Source organism: Euprymna scolopes, chromosome 14 (assembly GCF_053919585.1).
Source record: "Euprymna scolopes isolate OS-2025 chromosome 14, ASM5391958v1, whole genome shotgun sequence".
Classification (NCBI taxonomy): Eukaryota; Metazoa; Mollusca; class Cephalopoda; order Sepiida; family Sepiolidae; genus Euprymna; species Euprymna scolopes.
Window position 1 is genome coordinate 86,254,216 of NC_136495.1, and position 18,702 is coordinate 86,272,917.

The 18,702-nt window shown below is 33.6% G+C and overlaps 1 protein-coding gene across 5 annotated transcripts in view; it reads right to left on the reverse strand.

The window, feature by feature from the left end:
* Window positions 1-18,468, reverse strand: part of LOC145293143 (vacuolar protein sorting-associated protein 18 homolog) — a 326,884-nt gene extending 308,416 nt beyond the window's left edge. For all 5 annotated transcript variants that reach the window (XM_080139563.1, XM_080139561.1, XM_080139559.1 and 2 more), the window contains exon 1: window positions 17,863-18,468. The gene's annotated coding sequence lies outside the window, so the exon portion shown is untranslated. The remainder of the gene's footprint in view (window positions 1-17,862) is intronic.
* Between the last annotated feature and the right edge of the window lie 234 nt (window positions 18,469-18,702).

Consider the following 18,702-nt stretch of genomic DNA (forward strand, 5'->3'; position numbering starts at 1 on the left):
TTGGTTGCCACCAGTTTTGGCAACTAGCAAACAGGATCCTGAAGAATCATGTGCTCTATCCCAACCATCATCAATGAACTTGAATTAATCTTGTCAGCATCAGAATGCTGACAATATTAATTCACGTTCCAATATTGTAGTCCCTTTTGAACTGAAAGCATAATAAAATTTAATTGTAATTTTTTTATCCTTTTGTTATTTTAACTTATTCTATAAACTTAGTTCATGTTTTTAAAGGTATTTATAGTGCACTAGCATTTCAGCCGGGCGTTGCCCAAGTGTTTGAAGGTGTATGTTGAACAAAAAAGAAAAAAAAAAAAGTGGTAGTAGGAAGGCAGGCTTGAACCCATACAGTGTAGGAGGAAAACAATAGGGGAAAAAATATAACGTCTTTGCTGTTACGATCACTGCCAAACAGGAAGTGACGTAGGTTTAGATAAAGGCTAAGAGGGGATGACTTACGACAATATCGGCGAAAAAAAGCGACCCCTCCATGTAGAAAAGTGCCCAGTTGAAGGTGAAGAAATTAATGTTTTTAGCAAATTTTTCGATATTTGTCGTTTAAAAGATCGAGCTTCAAAACAATACTAATCTTGTGAAAATCCGTCACCACTGTCGAAAGTTTTAGGCAGACATGCAAACATACATACATACATTCATTCATATATCGGTAGCTCAAATTCTCGATTAAACCGATTAAAAAGTTTGCCCTATCTCTGAATACACTTTATGTAAAATTTCAAATGTTTAGACCAGAAATTGTTTTAGTAATTTGGTAGAGACCGCAGAGGTCAATTTTTTTTTTACTTTGACCCCTATTATGACCCCTTAACATTTATTGTTTTGGGCTCAAATAAAGTTATTAAGTTAGATCCATGTCCAAGGAACCTATATCTAAAATTTCAAGTGTTTAGACCCAAAATTGTCGGAGGAGTTTGGTAGAGTTCTCAAAAGTCAAATCATTGACCTTTGACCCCTTAAAAGCCAAATTTCTGGCCAAAAATCGATCACATAGATTTTCCCAAATCTCAGTACCCTGTATATCAAATTTCGAGTCTGTAGACTAAAAATTGACAGTTATTGCGTAGGGAAATGTACATGCACAGACAGACACAAAGATATACTAGCATGGGTGCCCGGCGTTGCCCGGGTGTTTGGAGGTATATGTCGAGCAAAAAAAAAAAGAAAAAAAAAGGGGTCAATTTTTTTTTAACTTTGATCCCTATTATGACCCCTTAACATTTATTGTTTTGGGCTCAAATCCAGTTATTAAGTTAGATCCCTGTCCAAGGAACCTATATCTAAAATTTCAAGTGTTTGAACCCAAAATTGTCGGAGGAGTTTGGTAGAGTTCTCAAAGGTCAAATCGTTGAACTTTTACCCCTTAACAGCCAAATTTCTGACTGAAAACCGATCACATAGATTTTCCCAAATCTCAGTACCCTGTATATCAAATTTCGAGTCTGTAGACTGAAAATTGACAGAGTTATTACGAAGGAAAATGTACACAGACACACAAACAGATACACCGACATGTTCACAATTATAGATATATATAGATAGATAATTAACCACATTTCAAACTTCTATTCTTATCTGAATTCATTTTAACTGGCGAGTCTACTCCCCATGTTATACAATAAAATATAATGAAATTTTTTAAGGGGGTCTTACATTAAAAAAAAGATTTAATACTATTAAAAATTTTAACCATCCTTTAATCTGCCTTTAAAATCGATATTACTAAAAAATTAATTTATTTTATTCCATTTCTATATTCCGTGCTATCTACCCGCTTGAAACTCTATTTTCCTAGATTTTTCTCGCATGTCATTTGTTTGTAATATATAAGCAATATATGTATAGACACAATAGAAAAATTGGAAATACGCATCTCTTTTCTAGCATTCATCACCTTTGGTAAATGAGTTTGTATGCTTTAAATTATTAATACAGAAATCGAAAATTATACCGTTTCAATTAAATAAAAGGAAGTATTAAAATCAGAACACACATTTGGCTCTTAAGGCAGATCCTCCCTCTTACTGCTCTCAAATAAACGCTAATCTTTGCACCCTGATTCATTCCACGTGGAGATACTGGTCCTTTAGCTAGACCAACATGGGTCACTCAAAGAACACCAAGTTAAGTGCATCTATATATCCGTGTTGTGTGGAACCTCTATATGTAGATCTAGTCCCACCATTTTTTTTTGTTTTCTTTGCTTTATATTCTCTTACATATTCAAATAATTATTAATCTCCTATTTACAAACAAATTAGTTGCTAGAACAGATTGGTTTTATCACAGTACTTGAAAGATAAAATTTCTTGTAAATGTTGGTGGGAAATCTATCTCTAATCCCGCACTTATTTATGTAGAATAAAAACTTTAAAGTAAGATACTCAATATCTTCATCCATGCGGCGGCACAAAAATACCTGGTGTAGAAACCAGGAGCATGGTTACCCCTCTCAGTATGATAGACCCGTAGATCTTGTCAGGTTATCCATCTAAGAGAAAGGAAACTCTGATGATAAAACTAGGAGAGGGAGGCCTCCTCAGTCATGGTTGACAACCTTCCTGGAGATGGTGACTCGAACAAATTTCCAGATTACAAACCTAACTTGCTTAAGGAGTTGATAGGCTCTTCCTATTGCCGGCTGTCACACTTCTTTGTCTATTAGCCAGGCCAGAGGTACAAGACCAGGGACTCACCACAGCCACCCTGTGCTTGGCCTCATTTCTCAGGAAAGTCAGCTAGGATATTGAACACGGTTCCCCTATTCCCGATTTTAAATTTCTCTGTTTCTCTCAGAAACTGAGAAAATTGGGTTTGCTTGCATGCCACTTGTGCTCACTAGACTTGTGGTGGGGCCGGTCTTTTCTGAGAAGTTGAGAGTAACCGACTGACTGTCTTGCTGCTGTTTCTGACTGACAGTACAGGTGCCCTAACTCTTTGGTAACGCTTAGACTGACTGCTCTATCATCAGTTGTATAAGATCAGGATAGTTGTAGTGCCATGTCGCGCATGCTGCTATATCTAGTAAGCTTTCACGAGACTACACATTCTAGATTGGACTCGGCTAATGGACCACTGTGTGTGCATACTTGGTGTCAAAACAGGCCCGCTTTGCTCAACACTCTTCCCCTAACCTGACATTAAACAAAAATGTAATGAAATGACAACCCAAACAAATATCACAATAAAACCAGACAACCACCCAAACAAAACCAATTTGCCTCCACCCTTGAGGCTCGCTTTCACAAATATCCGTGGGCTTAGAGGTAATATAGATGATGTAGAATCTTACCTTTTAGTAAACTCCAAAGATATCTTAGCATTAAGTGAAACAAACTTACACTCTTCAATCCCCTCCAACTACTTTAACATGATAGGATACCTCCCTCTTTGCTGTAAAAATTCGGACAGATATATGCACGGACTTGGAGTCTATATTCATAGCACCCTCCCTTAAACTAGAGAGAAAAATCTTGGATCAGATAACCAGGCTTTTATGTGGTTTTGACTAACATTTCATCACAGCATTAGTTACTTATATTTTCTCTACCATTTTTCCTCAAGTCAAGTCAATCATGTCTCTGATAGTATAGATGCAGCACTCTCCTTAGTAACACCCAAATACATGCGTTTGGTGACTTTAATGTCCACCATAAAAATTGGCTTGGTTTCTCAGGTTACACAGATGCAGCTGGATGCTCTACTTATAGCTTCTCTATAGCTCATTCTTTCCAACTCACCTACCAGATCGTGAACCTCAGCAGGTTTCACTTCTAGACCTATTCCTCACCACAGTACCTGAGGATTGTGTGACTAATGTCCACAGTCCACTTGGAAATGCAGACCACATAGTGGTATCAGTAGACATCACATTTAAATCCCAACCTCAAGATTAGGAATCATTGCTCAAAACAACCAGGCTGATTGGGAAGCTACTAAAGAACACATCAGAAATGTCGCATGGACTGATATCTTCTCACTTCCTGCTGAACAGTGTGCCAATGAGACAACTGAATGGTGCAAAGCAGGCATTGAAGTACATGTTCCCACACGGAAGTAATATAGCAAGCCCCACTCACTCCCACTCACTGCAGATTGTGCGGCTGCCATTGCACAAAGACAGCATACATTTACGTCATAAGTCAAAGACAAATAGGCAAAATTCGTAGATGCTAGAAATCATTGTAAGAGAGAAATAGCGACAGCCAAAAGAAAGCATGCTGAAATAATCAGGAAACGCATAGAATTGCGAAAGATAGGAACTCGTGATTTCTGAAAAATTTATAATAGTGAAGTGAATAAAGAACAATCAGTAATTCCTCCACTGAGCAACAACCAGAAGGTTGCATGCACAGCAATGGAGAAGGTCGAACTGCTTGCTCAGCAATTCGCCTCCAACTCCACCTTACAGCCAACAAACAACTCCCTCCCAAATTTCCCTGTGCGGACTGAAGCCACATTAGATGATGTAAAAATCACTCCTTCTCATGTCTGCAATATCATAAAAAACTTAGACACCTCAAAGGCCTGATCTCATCCCTGCTATACTAATAAAGAAATGTTTAACTGAGCTAGCCCCCATACTTTCCAAGCTCTACAATAAATGCCTTGCTGAATCTTGCTTCCCTAATAGCTGGAAAATTGCCTCTGTGGTACCAGTGTAAAGGAATTCTGGTGAAAGAACAAACCCTCTCAATTATCGCCCTATTAGTCTCTTCCCCAAAAACCTTTGAGACCTTAAGCACTAGTCCATCACCTTGCAAAAACAAATTGTTTCTCTGACAAACAGTATGGATTCAGGCAATGTCGTTCTACTGCATATATTTTCACATTCATCTGTGAACACATTTACCAATATAAAGTGGATAAAGTGGCACAAAGGGCTGCTAATGAAAATTAAATCGTATGTTAACTGGACGTATACTAAATATAATTAGATCTATCTTAGAAAATAGAAGCATACAGGTTGTCATCGACGGATACATTCAAGCAGCATAACATCAAGGGGTCGATCCTTGGGACCATCATTATTCCTGATATTTATAAACGACCTCCCTGATAATATTCTGTCTGAGATGGGTATATTTGCTGATGATAAAATGCTCTATAACATGCATGAGGGAAGAATGGATGTACATAAATCTAAGACAATGGCAGAATTGTTGGAACTTCTAGACCATTATGGAAGGGGCACGCAAATGAATGGTAACATTTAATGCTAGTAAAACTAAGCTGCTATCCTTTAACAATTACCAGACGTCTCTCCAACCGCCTATATCGATGAAAAATAACACTACCTTAGAATTCTACCTTCAAACTCCTCAGCCTAACATTTGCAGGCAATATAAACTGGAACGAATACATAGAGGACATTGCAAAGACTGCTGCAAAGAAGGTGGGTTCCCTCTATCGAGCTAGAAGACTACTCACACCATTTGCCCATGCATGGACTATTGTTGTCACATCTTGGCTGGTGCATCTTTCACTAGCCTCTGCTTCTTGGATAGGGTCCAAAAAAAAATTGTCAATCTAATTAGTCCCACTTTATCAACCAAACTCCAGCCCCTGCCCCATCACCGCAATGTTGCATTTCTGTGTCTGTTTTACAAATATTTTAAATTAAAATATTAAATTAAAATTTAATGGAATGTGTTCTGATGAACTTGTTGCACTTGTGCCCCCAACAAACCCGCTTAGCAATAAAATCTCACCCCATCACTGTTGAGGTCCCTAGATGCCAGAAAGCTTTCTATTCTAATAGTCTCTTCCCTCAAACAGCTAGACTTTGGAATTCCCTTCCTGCTACCTTCTTTCCTGGTCATACTGATATGAAGAAGTTTAAATGTAACATAAACTGACATCTTGTTAATCTTTCCTAGACATGGTTCCAAATAGTAACCTTTTACGTCTAAGTAGTGATATGCCTTGTTAGGGATTAATTTGAATAAATTAACAAAAAAATAAAGCTGGTTGTGTGTATACGTGAGTATATTTATCATAGAAGTGAATGTTAAATGTAAAAATGATATACATGAAAAGTAATTATAAAATGCATGCTGAATAGGTGTGTTAGAAACTGGTATATGGATCTGCAGAATAGATTTCCACATAGGGGTCAAGGAGTCAGACTTTTACCATCCAACTCCGCAACCCTGCTTTTAATAATACAAGATCTTTTTTAGCTGACGAACTGAGTAAATCACCCGTGTTGAAATTGCTTTGACTTATTAAATCCTTAACGACCGAGACAATTATTTTTTTTCAATACAATGTGTAAAATAATTGTCTCAGGCTTTAATTAGATGTACATAAAATCGTGTTTAATTTTTAGTCGTGCATAATTAGTAAAACAAACTAATCTAAAAATTAAACTTGTTTTTTTGTTTACAAAGATTACAAAAAAAAAAATAAATAAAAAAAATGGAAAAAAGTGGAACACAGAATTGGAAAAAATAATATTAAGAAAAAAAAATTTTTTTGTAATGCTTTTTTATATGAATCTAAAAATCTATTTTCCAAAAATAGCCTCTCTATTGAAATTTGTGAGTAAATTCATTTTATTGCTTATTTTAATTAGGGATTACCAATTATCAAATTATTTGATTAATCGGCCTTTGATAATCGGCTGATTACCGATTAATCGACCAATTAATAGATTTTTTAATGCCAATTTATTAACAAATTTTGTTGTCATTAATTATATTGTAAAAGGAAGACAAATTAACTGACTCTTTTGTTTGTCAGTGAAAATTTATAGAAGAGACATGCATCGCTAAACCATATCATCAAATGATGCACTTTTACAACTGCACTGAATTTGAGGAAAATAGATGCAAGTATATGAAAAATTTCCCTCCTTTCTCATCCTATCAAGTTATGCCTGGCATTACCTGGGTGTTTGGAGGTGTGTGTTGATAAAAAAAAAAAGTGGTAGTAGGCAGGCTCGAACCCGTACCGCAAAGGAGGAAAAGAACATGAAAAAAGAAAAAGAGTTGGTAATTAACTTTTGCCCGGATATTGGTACAAAGACCAAATAAAAATTTTTTTTAAAAAGATAGAGAGAGAGAGAGAGGTGGGATTGAACTAAAAAACGTACGGTAATTAGTCATCCTCACTAACTGTTATGCCAAAAAGGACAGTGAATTCATTGAGTTGGTAATTAAGTTAAGAATTAAAGTGGCTTTTAAACCTGGCCGACAGCTAGTTAAGTTTTCCGCTTTCTGTCATGGTATTTATTTGCTTTCCCACGAGGCCATTTATAATGTGGGGGAAAACCAGCTCCCCCAAAAAGGGGGAACTCTAGCATAAATAGTAGTTGTCTGATATGAAGAGTTTCCCCCCACATTAATCAAACCTAATTGCATTCAAGACGTCCTGACCAGGAAGGCCAGGCGGATGAACTTCGATCAGTTTCACTTTATTTATATGAGAAAGACAAACAAACACTGGAAACAAGACAATTTTTTAAAACTGGATCAAAATTAAGATAGAGACGATGTCGATTTGCAAATTGGAGATATTACAATCCAGGGAGTATAAAGAAACTTCTCCATAAATGTAAGCGACGAAGCCTGACAAAAAAAGCCTTTCTTGGACACAAATGCTCACACCCATTTTGCCTTTCAAATGATAGACTAGTGGGAGTGCCCAGCATAGCCTGGGTGTTTGGAGGTGGGGGGGGGGGCTAAAGAATAAACGAAGTAATAACCCTGTCTAAATATTATCAAAAAAAAAAATAAAAAAGATGGGGGTTCCCAGCGGTGTGTGTGTGTGTGGAGGGGGGGTATAAACTAAAGAATAAGTGACGTAATAACCCTGTTTAAATAAAATATTAAAAAAAAAAACAATGCTAAACTACCAAAACAAAAAACAGCGAACAAACAAAACTTCTTTAAAAAAATCGGAAAAACAAAAACAAAAAAGAAAGGGGGGGGAAAAAAAATGAACGTGTTCAGAAAAAAAAAAAAAACAGCGAAAAGCAAACAGCATAAATAACCCTGTTTCAATATTAAAAGTTAAAAAAAAAAAAGAAAGTTATCTGATACCTTGTATTGAACTTGCAATCTTAAGATAATGACGCTGCCACTTTGACCATTGTGCCATGGCCATGTGGGTGAATGTAGGTCAGTTTTTATAATATTTAAACAAATTCAAGAGACAACATCTTTTGCGCATGTTTATGCATGCATATAAGCTAGATTGTCATAAAGGAACACAGAATCGGCAGCTTATACGTCTTCAAGCTCTCGAGGGCCAAGAAGATCAAAGTGAAAGTAAAACTATGTCTTTCAAGCCTAAACTCAAAAGGAGTAAATCACTTATGATTAAGTGCACAAAACAACTTGACTATTACATAGCTTTACAACTACTCGCAAGGAGTGAATGCCCCTTTCAGTGGTGGAAGTAGACACAGGAGATCTTACCAATGCTGAGTAAAATATTTAAGCGCACCACCTTCATCTTGGAGGGTGCGAGGCTCTTTAGTACAGGTGGTAATGAGTATGAACCAATGAGGAACAGTCTGCCTCATGAGAATAGAGAAAGTCTAATGTCTCTACATTATAACTTAAAAGCATTCAACTTTAAATACTGAGGAGACTATGAGAGTAGAGGAGGCAAGCAGCTAAAATAGAACAGGAAGTAGAGCAGCAGCAGGTGCAGAACTTCAGCTTATAGTTATTCACTTAAAGAATTACAATTTGTACTTTATAGTTGGTTTGTAATTTTTTTCTTAACTAATTGTTTAATTATATTCATTTAAAAATTAGAAATTGTATTTTGTAATTTTATTTAATAAAGACAAAAGCTATAATTGTGGCCAGACACTTAACAAATGTTAAGTTAAATTAGCAATTACTGTGTTAATGTGTCAAAGCTATCTGATTGGTCACTTGGCAGTGTTTAAATGATTTAAATTGTATAGGAAAGAGAAAAGTAAATAATCGGCCGATTAATCAGCAAAGTGGCCGATTAATCAGCAAAGTGTCCAATTAATCAGCAAAGTGGCTGATTACCGATCCTCTGCCAATTAATCAGCACAACCTTAATTTTAATAATACAACAGATTTTTACGATATTTTGCGCTGACAACCCAGTAGCAAGTTCATGTAAAAGTTACTTTAATAGCAAAACAGCAGCAGGAGCAAATAATTGTACATAATTAGTTGTACAATTTTAGTAAACCCCCTTATGTACGATCAAAATCCGGCAAAATTAAATTGTCCGATTCAGCTCCTGCTGATTTAAACAACTTTACACGCTGTTTCTATATGACAAATAGCAGGAGCAGTCAGTCGTACAATGATTGCAATAATTTTGGTCGTACATATTTAGCAAAACCGTTTTATTTTAAAAGAATCAAAAATCCTTTGGATTTTTAAAAAAATAAAATGAAATCATTGTTATTTAAATAAATTAACCCTATAAAAAAAACCCAAAACACCAAGAAAACCCAAAATCATGTTATTTAAATAACTTCATTTTCTTCTGTCTGTTGTAAATTCTGTTTTTAATTATAATTATTTTTCTACTGAACCATTTTTCATAATTTTTTGAATTTATACTAATTTCGGTGTGACATGTAAAGTACACAATGTTTTTCTATCGGCGTCATAAACAAAACAACGCATGTAGGTTCTTCGTTTGTCTTGCTGTCAGAAAGCATAACATTATTGCATGCAAACTATTTGTCGGCAACAATTTTACATGTGATATTCATTTTCAGAATACCTGAACACCTTAAAATGTTCTCAAAAACAATTTTTGTTAATTTATATTAATTTCAACAGGACATGTAAGTACGTAATAATGTTTTCACCTGAAAATATTATTACGTATCTACACAAGCACAATGAAAAATACATAAATGTTTTAACACTCTTTGTTATTTCTGGCCTTTTTTTCTGAAAGATTTGGTTTCAAATAGTTTTTATGGTCTCGCAACCCTGAGAATGACACACTATTGTAAAGAAGCACTTTCTTGATTTTTGAGTGATTATCAAGATTTATAAGATGACCGTCTAATGAATCGCCCCCCCCCACTAAGTAATCCAATTTACAAAATATCCACTACTTATGTTTACTATGCTATAATCACACTGACTAATGTATACCCATTAACACTTATCCTCGAGTAGTCTCCGGGCCTTAATAAGGTGATTCCTGTGTAAAAAAAGATAGAAGAGAAATTTATCTTTCCTTTGGTAACATGTATTTATTATATATTTGTGTATGCACAAGCACGCATTTTTTACATGCATACTTGCACATACACAAATGGCCACCACTGATAACATAAGGAATTACATTGCTTAATATTCGTTTTCAGCTCGAAGACCAGCTATTTTGACCAAGAGCGTTCGAAAAAAAAAAAAAAAAAGTGTCCAAAATCACCTGGTAGATCAAAATTGCAAAACAGGAAACGTTGGGCATATGAAACAAAACGTGCGTTCCGGCTACTGAAAGAGAATCGTTTATGTAACTGGAATTTGAATAAAAATACTAAGATGAATATATAAAATTGACTATTATTTTATTGGGGAGGGAGGGAGCGTTGTACATCTTTTTTTTATTTTTACAGACGAATGAGTGGTAAAAAAAAAAAGCAAATATATAACAAAAAATTTTTATCAAAGGCCAGATAAGTTAATCTACCTATCTGATTAAGTTTTTAGTGTTTTTACTCACTTTATGGTCAACAAATGGTTGCTACTAGACTCTTATTTTTTTAACCTAAATCTTTGTTTTACTGACTAATAAGATAAATAAAATTAACTTGTTTTTTTACAGAAATATTTTGCATTTAATGAGAAATTGAATAAAACAAAAAACTTTGCAAACAAATATGGATTCAGAAATTAAGGTCACAATAACTGAAGCAAAGGTTCTAGAAGTTCTGCAATCCATCATGACTGACAAGTCACCAGGGCCACACTGCGGATCCTCAAAGAATTGGCCTAATATTCAAAGACATTACTGACCACGTCCTGAAAAACCAACTTTGTGAACAACAACATGAATTTACTTCTGGCAAGTCAACTGTCACTAACCTCATTGAAGCTCTGGACATTTGGACAGAGGCACTGAGTCATAATCTACCAGTTGATGTCATCTTTCTGCATTATGCTAAGGCCTTTGACACTGTACCCCATGAGTGACTCCTTGCACAATTGAATACCTTCAGAATCTTGGGTTATACTCTACAGTGGGTTCGTGGTTTTCTCACACACCAAAAACAGAAAGTCGCGGTCAATAGAACTTGTTCTGACTGGTCAAATGCGACTAGTCGTGTGCTAGACGGTTCTGTTCTTTGCCCACTGCTCTTCATTTTCTTTGTTGCTGATATCCTGGAGATGCTGGAGAGTTTCGTTCTCATATTTGCTGATGACACCAAGATTTTTTAAGTCATTAATGATTCGCAGGATACCCAGCACTCCAGTCTGCAGAGTGATCTGAACCAATTCCAATCCTGGGCGAACATCATGTATATGCAATTCCATCCTCAGAAGTGTACAACAATGCATTAGGATGCGAAAACTGGTAAATAAAGTTTAATTTCCTTTAACTTCAACTTGCGATATCTTGTTTATTTTTTGGGTTATTTTGATAAAGTTTTGAATTAAATAAAATTTAATCTTTTTACTTTATAGATATATAATTCTTTTTCTTGTGTCTTTAATAGTTTTCTTTCAAGGCTATTTCAAGTTATGGCACTAATTTTGGTGAACACCGCTTTATTTTTTTTATTTATTTATTTTTTTTTTTTACACAGAAAAAAATGTTGGTGTTTTTTAAATTTGGTGCACGCGATATTGTGAGTCTCTAGGTATAAAAAAATAGTACCATTTTAAAGAAAAAAGGTCACTTATCAATATGGTGAGCTTAAAAAAAAAGGGTTTTAATTTGTTTTTCATAAAAAAAAATCCAACTTGAAAACTTCAGTTAAAGAAATATGAAAGAAATTCAATTAACAAAATTCCAAAAATGACACCATTTTGTAGAGAAATATCTCCTCTTTAATAATCTGTTGGTGTCATATTACTACGCTCATAAATCAAGGAGCATCACTAATAAAAGTGATTGTACCTACACATGGAGATTTACAACTTAATGCCAAGTGACCAAAGTATCATTATGAAAATCAACTGTCAGCATGAACGAGCCGCACGAAAACATAAACAAACTTGTTTCACTAATATCAAAGTCCTTAAGCGAGTTTTTGTTTATTTAAAAGTTATAGAAAGGTATTGTTTAAAATAATATTTTTTGTGCGTCAATAAAAGAAATGAAAATTTACAATTTAAAAAATAATGTCAGTTGTTTATTTTCTATATCTTCTTTCAAACTTTCATATGTTCTTTGCTTTATCTTCTTTTTTGTTATTTATTTCATGCTTTGGTCATAGTTTAAAATACTGATTTCTCCCTCGCATTTTAACGATAGATGCGCGAAAAAAAAAATGGCATCTCCATTTTCAGCAATAAACTGTAGAAGTACCCCGAGATGCATATGTTCTATCAAGTGTTTTTGATAAACTTGAACTGAGATATCTCAAGGTTGGGTTAGGTGTCAAAATCAACACCAACTGGAAGCTGCTTTTTCTGACTACTCGAGAAGAAATCCAGTTAATTCATTTCTCCCTCCAAAGCAACAAAAAAAAGTCCATTAGTGAATTTGCTGAACATTCAGATAACTTCTGCAGTTGTGATGAAGAACCATCTCAGGATATCTCCAGTTATGAGCAAGGACAATGGGTTGCTGTCTACTATGACACCAACTTTTACATTGGCCAACTGATTGAGGTTATATCTGCATCTAGCGCTGTAATAAAATTTTTATTGCAAACCAAAGGTAGAAAAGATTTTTTCGATGGCCTTTGTCAGATGACATTACACAGGTAGAGTTAGCATTTGTTTACAGATGGGGTTTTGAGGTAATGCCAGTTTCAAGTGATGGTAGGATTTGGAGTGTTCTTGATATATCTACCATAGCAGAAGCTTATGAAAGAATTCTGAGAGAAAAATCAATAAAGAAAGGAATTGTAGTAAAACCTCTGTCTATAAAATATCTTACTTGTTTACTTGATTTTCAATGCTTGAAAAAAAAAGAAAAAAAAAAAAAAAAAAAAAGAGTTGTGACTTTTTGTATAACAAATTTCTAAATCTTGTTGTCAGCAATTTTTTGGCGAGTTTAAATTCCCAAAGTAAAAATATTTCTGTAGCAAAAAGTTTTGTTATTAGAAACAAGAGAACATTGTTTTGAATTTCTCACCCCAAAATTAGTAAAGTTGCAAAGTTTTAAGCTTCTACCTCCAATGGTTACATTTTTACAACAATTTCAGTAACGTATACTTTTGACTCATTTTTTTTAACCCTTTTTACCAAATTGTCTGTTCGACTGCTTTTACATGGTCCACAATTGAGTGGTTTTATCAATTTATAATTAAAAGAATAAATTATCTTGATCTCTTATGTGTTATGAATCATACTAAGAAGATTCAATACATTAGTTGTTGAAATGAAATTGATATGAACAGTCAAAGATGCATTTCCGTGTCATATTTGCACTTTTTTTCCTCATTGGTAGTGGGATTTTGCCTAGTGTTTAGGTTGGTTTCATCTAATAATTATTGCTTTCATTAGTATTTTCATTTCCCACAAGATGACATTACATTTATAAGGATTTTTCACTTGTTAGTAGCTTACAGTTTTAGTTATATACTATGAAATTTGGCTTCTGGACCATGATAGCAAATTTTCAACTTTCTGACAAACTTTGAACGATCATAACTTGATGGCTACCAAAATAAATTTGATACTTTTGTTTATGATTTACAAAAATCAATACGCCACATTAGTTTATTTTTAGATATAATGAAAATAAAATTTTGGTTTGGGATACCTAATATTACAGGCCTACAAAATAAAGGGTTTTGGCAATGTTCGATATAAAAGATCTTGCCCTAACAGTGGCAACAGCTTGTTCACTCAGGCCCCCAACCCATCCACCAGGGGACATAGAAAATGCAGATCCAGCATCATCCTGGCTCCCATGGCTACTTCTCTAGTAGAGTGGCTTCTAGTGTAGGAACAGGCTACGTTCCCACACCATCAATGCCTCCTTAGTAAAAGCGTTCAAGTCATGCCTGGCTGTAGAATGGAAGAACCACAAAGACCTATACCAATACCAGTTTTCCTATTGAGCCAATGGCCCTACAATCATATTTTTTGTGTGAATTACTAGTGCTACTTGAAACTCTTTGACAGAAGAGGATCAAAACCATAGCATATGGTATTAAAACCCTAGTTGAGTAACTAATGACCTAGATTTATGATAGACTTATGACTAGATTCGTTAGTTTAATTTAAATTAAAATTCTTGTGAAATAGTATGTTTCATATATATTTTTTTTAGTTTTATATGGATTACATTTATTCAAAAAAAGTAGTTTCAAATTTACAACGCCCCTCCCCCCAAAAAACGGTCGATTTTATTTATTCATTTTATTATTTTCATTCAAATTCCAGTTAAATGAACGATTCTCTAGGTGTATCAGAATTTTTGACACCCCTAACATGAAACTGCAAATAAAATATAAAAATCTTGTAATTTCTGTTAAAAGTGGGTTATTTATTTTCTTTATGGATTATACTTCCAAAATAAACTATTAAAGTTGTTTTAAAAGTAATAGAAATATTTTTTTTTAAAAAACAGTAATGAATTTTCCGAACTCAATATTTTTCAATTTTTGAACTTTAAAAATCTATCAAAATTTTTCTATTGATTCTATTTTCAGGGTCAATGTGAAATTTTATGTTCTTTCCAATAAACTGAATATAATATTTTAGACAAACGTATTTTTAAATTCACGCCCCCGCCATTTTCAAGTTTCTATTAAAAAGTAAATAATTAATTTACTCACAAATTGAAGAGAAAAGGTCAATAAATAATATATTCAAATTTAAAACAAAAAAAAAAAAACGTAGTGTTTTTTAGAATTTTACCTGTAAAGTTTGAAGTTTAAAACCTTTTTTTTTTAAACCACGTTATTTGTTTTTTCTTTTTTTAATGGAACCTTTGTCCTTGCTCCTTTAATTGAAAAAAGATTAGGGCTTGAATTATATTTTTCGAGGAAAGACAGGGGGTCGAATAATTCACGCCTCCCATTTTGAAATGTCTATTAAAAAGTAAATAATTAATTTATGTACCAAAGTCTTATATATCACAAATTGAAGAGAAAAGGTTAATAAATAATATATTCAAATTTAAAACAAAAAAAAACAAACTGTTTTTTAGAAATTTACCTGTAAAGTCCGAAGTTTAAACCCTTTTTTAAAAAAAACACGTTTTTTTTGTTTTTTTTTTTCTAAATGAAACCTTGGTCCTTGGTCCTTTAATTGAAAAAAAAAAAAAAAAAAAAAAAAAAAAAAAATTAGGGCTTGAATTACATTTTTCGAGCTTGGAAAGATAGGGTGGAATTATTCACTATTTTCACGAAATTTCTGACACACCTAACGATTCTCTTTAAATAGCCGGAACGCGGGTTTCGTTTCATATTTCGCAATTTTGATTTACCAGGTGATTTCAGTCATTATTTTTTTTTATTTTTTTTTTTTTTTCCGAACGCTCTCAGTCAAAATAGCCAAAAAACCTAAAAGTCCTTTTGATTGTTAAGGTAAAAGTACAAAGTTACGGTGCTTCTACACTTTATTGCCGAAACTGGAGACGCCATATTATTTCGCGCACTTGACGTTAAAATCCAAGAGAAAAATCAGTATTTTAAACTATGGCCGAAGTTAGAAATAAATAAAAAATTAAACTAAATAAACTTCCGGAAAGAACTATGAAAAAAAAAAAAAAAAAAAGTAAATAAAGTGAAAGAGAACATATATCCATAATGATACAGTTTAATCAAGACATTAAAAAATGAAAAAAAGTTTATATTGTATGTATCCGTTATGGAATGAAGTTCTCTAAAAAAAAATTCGGTAAATATAGGAATACGCTACAACAGAACACCGACCACTCTAATTTGTTTTTTAGGGGTAATCGAGGTCGCTGCCAACGAATCTGATAATCAAACCCGGGGCAAATTTGCATGGTATTAACCCCTAAACCCACGAACTAATTTCCGTACAGTAATACAACCCCAATAAATAACAAAAATAATACCAAATAGGTAAACTAGAGAATGATTGCTTCCGGAAAGAATAAATGGTAATTTTACAGTTTAATCAAGACATTAAAAAATGAAAATATCAAAAAAGGTTATAGTGTACGTATCCGTTTTGAACTGGAGATCTCCGAAAAAAAAATTTCACTTAGTTTGATGGAGTAGTTTGTTTTTTTTTGTTTTTTTTTACAGCGGAAAAACACGTTTTTATGACAGCACGTTGAAGGCGCGCCCCAAAAAGTACTGTATTGGAGTGCTTTTCTTCTTTTTTGTATAAATTTAAATGGTCCACAAAAGATTCGTACGCCATGTGAAAAGGCAGTTTGCTACGTGAAGACACTCAACTGCCGTCGTTTGTGCGCTCCTGCGTACGAAAAAGTTGTCAAAACAACAAATATATAACAAATAAATATTATCAAAGGCAAGATAAGTTATTTTTCTACCAAACTGGATACATTTTTTGTGTTTTTATTTAATGTAACATGTTTATTCAGCTCGAAAAACATGCAGTGTTTACCGATGTATTGGAAAATTCAAAATGGCGCCCGACACTCTCTTTAACATGGTAAGTTTGGGAAAAGGTGTTATAAATAATAAACTAGACAAAATACTATTTAAAAAACACCGAATATATGTCAACTTACGTCACGGTAATATATATTGAGCGAATTTCTAACAGTATTTTGTCTAGTTTATTATTTATAACATCTTTTCCTGAACTTAGCGTGTTAAAGAGAGACTCGGGCGCCATTTTGAATTTTCCAATACATCGGTAAACACTGTATGCTTTTCGAGCTGAATAAACATGTTACATTGAATAAAAACACTAAAAACATATCCAGTTAGGTAGAAAAGTAACTTGTCTTGCCTTTGATAACATTTATTTGTTATATATTTGTTTTTTGACAACTTTTTCGAATCTGTGTACAGTATTACAACATAGACTATGTGTACAGTAATACAAACCCCGTATTTTGTTTTGGGGTTAATTATTTAGAAACCTATTATTTAACATGGGGGAGGCGAGGCGCCTCTCAGAGGCGGGTGTTTCCCAAATTCTTAAAGGTAAATTTTCGGTGGTCAACCAGCGTACTTTAACTTGAAAAACTAGAAAAGTCGTCATTGTAAAGGTTTGGGGGGGGGGGGTAAGAAAACATTGGCCATTTGCTTTTTTTACCACTTTTTCGTCTTGTTGACTACACTGGATAATGCCCGATTGAGACTTATGCCAAAGTGATTATTGGGGGGGGGGGGGACAAAAAAACACCGAAATTTTCAAAGAAAAGCTCAAAAATAATTTTTAGAACATTTAATAATCTCTTGACTTTTAATATCTACGGTAAGCAATCTGCGAAATGGAGACTGATGAAAATGTTCGAATTCCAAATAGGAAAATAAGAACCGAAACCCGGATGATGTGTTAATTTTATTTTTCGTTTATTTATTTTCAGCTCAGCATAAATAAGAAATTAAATAAATCTTTTATGTTGTTTATAGATAAAATTATTAAAAAACAACAAGAACAAAAAAAAAAAAAAACAACGTTTTAATATAAATTAAAAGAACAATGATAAAATGTTGAATAAAACTTCGTTGTTTGAAAAACAACAAAACAACGCCTCCTCCTCAACAAAAATTACCATTTATGAAAAATATTTATTTTAACTTACGCCGAGGTTAAATTAAATTTTAAATTTCCATGCACTCACTGGCACCATCCACAGTAGTAACCCAGTTTTCGGAATAAATGATTAAATTGAAGTTTTCAAAGCTTTATTACGCCATGATGACAGACTCGAAGTCGTGTGTTCTCCAGTAAAGGAAGATAACTCCAGAAGGTTAAAAAGAAGAAAAAAAAAATGGGTAGGGGTTAATGTGCAAATCAGGAATAAGTTGCAAGTATTGTATTCGTAATTTATTTATAAATATTCTTCTGAATAGATGGAATTGCCTCATCAACAAATAATGAGGAGAGAAAAAGAAAAGAAAGCAGGTGGCTTAATTTCTACGTAAAAAATAAATAAACACTAAAAAGAAAATGGAAAATTTTGTTAAATATTACTTTATGCTATAAACAGAACACCGACCACTCGTGTTTTCGAGGTATTCGAGATCGCTGACAACGAATCTGATAGTCAAACCTGTCGCAAATTTTCCGTTTGCATGGTATGAACCCCTGGAATTACTTTGCCCCATTTCACCGCCTTCGTTTACGCGCGATCGGTTTCTTACTGAAATATATGTTCGCGCCCGGATGCGCGTAGTCACTTGAAGGCGCATGAATACATGGCAAACATTTTAAATGACAAAATATTTTTCATAAAATAAAAACTTTTCACCTCATTATAAACTTTTTGCTTATTAATTTTAAAACGTTTCACGATCTTTCTTTAACGATATCTTTTCTCTCTCACTTTTTACTTATTTATTTTAAACAACATTTTTTAAATTTTAAACTATTTAAACATTTTTTAAATTTTAAACTATTTAATTTTAAACAGAACGTTTCA